This window comes from Macaca mulatta, chromosome 3 (genome assembly GCF_049350105.2).
Source record: "Macaca mulatta isolate MMU2019108-1 chromosome 3, T2T-MMU8v2.0, whole genome shotgun sequence".
Lineage (NCBI taxonomy): Eukaryota > Metazoa > Chordata > Mammalia > Primates > Cercopithecidae > Macaca > Macaca mulatta.
The window spans coordinates 94,011,611-94,015,291 of record NC_133408.1 but is presented as its reverse complement, the minus strand read 5'-3'; the positions used below and the strand labels follow the sequence as shown (position 1 = coordinate 94,015,291).

At 42.4% G+C, this 3,681-nt stretch overlaps 1 non-coding gene across 1 annotated transcript; it reads right to left on the bottom strand.

Annotated features, from left to right (window-relative positions):
* Positions 1 to 373: 373 nt before the first annotated feature.
* On the bottom strand, positions 374 to 476 carry LOC114677162 (U6 spliceosomal RNA). The gene has a single exon (XR_003728469.2). It is a non-coding gene; the product is annotated as a U6 spliceosomal RNA (small nuclear RNA).
* Positions 477 to 3,681: the final 3,205 nt, after the last annotated feature.

The following is a 3,681-nucleotide window of genomic DNA, read 5'->3' as shown; positions in this document are numbered from 1 at the left end:
AACTATTAATAAATAGTAACTAGTTTAATAATAATAGTAAACCTATTAATATTTTGCAAGGTGTGTTCTTCCCACAGATTGCTCCAGATAGCCTCAAGGTAGCAGCCATGAGATAGAGTAAGGGAGAAGTATGGGACGAAGGAAAATAGAAATATGTGGACATGAAAAACTAAGCTGACCAATAAATCGAAAGCCCAGGTTCCAGGGAACCCCTCATCTCTGGTTAAATCAGGAAGCGTGTTCACCCTGTAAAAAGCCCATGTCTAGGAAAGCATTTTAGGTCTGGCTACTGACACAGGGCACAGTAATGAAGTGGGAGGGGAATCACTGGAAGCAAATCAATTATAAGTCTACTAAGCTTTTTTTATTATAAAAAAATATAAAATATTTCATGAATTTGCATGTCATCCTTGCTCAAGAGCCATGTTAATCTTCTCTGGTTCCAATTTTAGCTTATATGCTGACAAAGCAAGCACTGTCTACTAAGTTTTTGAGGAAACCATATTGCTAGAGAAACTGCAAGCCTGAGCAGCCTCCAGTTGTTGAAGACTTACATCCATCTTGGACCTCCAAACATCCATATGCAGGAAGCAGGCTTCAAAAGTTGTATGGCCTCCAAATGAGGACTTGCCTCCCAAACCCCACTTTAGACATGGAGAAGAAGAATGATGGACAAGGAGGCTCCTCCCAGGAGGAGCCAATGACCCCTGAGGTTGGTGGACAGTGGACTTCTGGCACAGAATAGAATCAGAACATAATCAAGGACACTCTCTCTCCTCAATAGAAACTCTTCTCATGTCTGCCCAAAGTAATTCCTTAACTGTGATGGATCAAGAGCAGTGGCATCATTGCCTTCCATTTTTTGAATGAAAGTTATGATGCAGTTACGCTTTCCCTGCTCCAGCAGTGTACACTGTGGGGGCAGAGAGGGACCAATAATTTGTCATTTTTGTTCATAGGTTTCCAGACCAAGAGGAGCTACATCTGGGCTTGCAAAAAAGAACCAGACATTGCCACAAAACTGGGCTTGAGCTGCATGCGGGGACTGGTGGGATTCCATATTGTGTCCCTTGGAGAGGGAATGAAGACTTTTTATGCAGTGCCTCTCAACATATTCCACCTTCTTGGCAGCTAGGCTTGCCATGTGATGAGTTCCAGGCAGTGAAATGTAAGCAGAAGTGACTTTTTCACTGCTGGGCTAAGGTAGTTACATACCAGTGTATCTTCCCCATAAGGAACCTTCCACCTTCCTCCCACAAAACCCAAAGGATAAAGTTCAGGGCAAATCAGAATCCAAAAGAAGGAGCCACAAAGTGGAAAAAACCTGGATGCCTGAGTCACTATGTGGAGAAAACACCAACTAAAAAGCTTTATCTGGTCCACATTTGATATGAGTGAGAAATAAATTTTGATTTTGTTAGGCCTTTGGTATTTTGAGATTGCAACAGCAGGTAGTATAAGTTAGCCCAATGCATTACGAAAACATCTATTTGTTTATCTAATCTATGAAGATCACTGACTCATTACTGTTTTGTTTTCTTAAGGAGCACCATTTACCATGTAGGTAAGAGATGAGGGGAAGGGATGAGGGAGGATTTGGAGCTAGAAGACAAGAAGTTCTCTCTTTGCCTATTCATGAGTATTTGGTAAATTAACATTTCCATGCTGGGTCATAAAACTCAACGTGATTATTTTCCCTGACCCTGCCAAGAAGAAAGCAATCTCCAACTGTATGCTCACTGGTGTTTTGCTTTCAGGGATACTGTTTTGTAATTGGGCTTGGTTCAGTCCTCATGGTCTGAAGAGAAAATGATACAGCCTTCTTTCATAAGAGATGTTCTCTCTTTACCTCAAGACCCAGCCCGCTGTTTGTAATAAACTCTGAAATCTGTGATTGACAGGTACTGCTTACATAGAAAGCATGTCATGAAGTATAACAGAGAAGAAGAAGCCTGTTAAAATGACAGTTTGCTTCTTTCTTCAACAAAGGAAACTCAGATTCTGGTTTCAGAAAGGACTGACACCTTCTCCTTTCCCAGCCAAATTTTCCTTTTACCAAGACTGGGGTCCAGCTGTGAACCCTGTGCTTCAGATCAAGAGAAATTTGGTATGTGAAAGCATTTTGCAAGCTGTAAAGTTTAAATATGCATACACGTTGTGAGGCAATATAGTATAAAGGAAAGCAAAGGTTTAGAAGTTAGTCCCACTCGTTTTAAATCCTGGCTCCACTGCCCTCTAGCTAGGTAATGCTGGGAATGTTTCTCAACTTCTCTGATCTTCAGTTCCCTCCACTATAAAATGGAACCTATAAGACCCACTATTTAGGGCAGGAATAAAATCAATAGCATGTGAAATACCTAGTTCAGTGTCTGGTACATGCTGGTGCTCAATAAACGTGCAATTCCTGGCCGGGCGCGGTGGCTCAAGCCTGCAATCCCAGCACTTGGGGAGGCCGAGACGGGCGGATCACGAGGTCAGGAGATCGAGACCATCCTGGCTAACACGGTGAAACCCTGTCTCTACTAAAAAATACAAAAAACTAGCCGGGCGAGGTGGCGGGCGCCTGTAGTCCCAGCTACTCGGGAGGCTGAGGCAGGAGAATGGCGGGAACCCGGGGGGCGGAGCTTGCAGTGAGCTGAGATCCGGCCACTGCACTCCAGCCTGGGCGACACAGCGAGACTCCGTCTCAAAAACAAAAAGAAAAAACAAAAAAGAAAAAAACAAAAAAAACCACGTGCAATTCCTTCCTTTCCCTTTCCTACCCACATGCTATCCTCAGGGTGGAACACACGCATGATTCTTTCTCGTGCCCTGCCTGCCTCAGTACATTTCTGGATGTATGGATCGAGATTTCCTGACTTACGATTACATGAACTCCATAGCAAGCATCTTTGACTGGGTTAGTGCAAACCCCTTGAATAATGCCCCAGTTCTCTTCCACCGCAGACTCCATTGGATTAAGAAAGAAGGCAACAGAATGGAAAGAGCATTCAACTTGGTGTCAAGTCCTGGGTACAGATCTCTTTTCCAGCTTGTGCACTGTTGGTTAAGTTAGAAATCTCTCTAAACCTAAGTTTACTCATATGGAAAATGTCAGTTATAGCTTCCACAAAAGAACTTTGTGACATAAAAAAACCTAGCACAAATATAAGGTATTTCAGCATGCTTCCAGGATATCTTTGCTTATTCTTATTGTTTTATGTGTTAGTCCTGCCAAAAAGCCTTGTGCCCCATGTGTCTTCTCCCAGACCTACCGAGTTTGTAAGGCAAGGTAGGTGCTTTGGGCAGGCATCCATCCATGGCGTCCCTTCATCTATCTTTGCTCATGTTCAAGAATGTTTCGGTTTCAATGCACGCTGCTTTAAAACAGCCTCATCCGAGCAGAGCACAGGGAGAAAGTTCTATTTTCCTGTAAGATTCTTTTTGAACATTTGTTTCAATTCATCCACCAATTCCAATGTGCTTCATATATTTCAGTTAAGGTTTAGTGAAGTCTTATCCCAATTCTATGCTGGCCATTTTACAAATAGAAAATCCTAAAAGTTAATATAGCAGATATGAAATACAATGCATGGATAAGGTATCTGAGATATTGTTACCAGGGGAGTCATCTGTTTGAGTTTTCTGACTTGACTTAAAAAACCTAACCACCTTGATGTTTGTTTAAACTTGAATTTGATT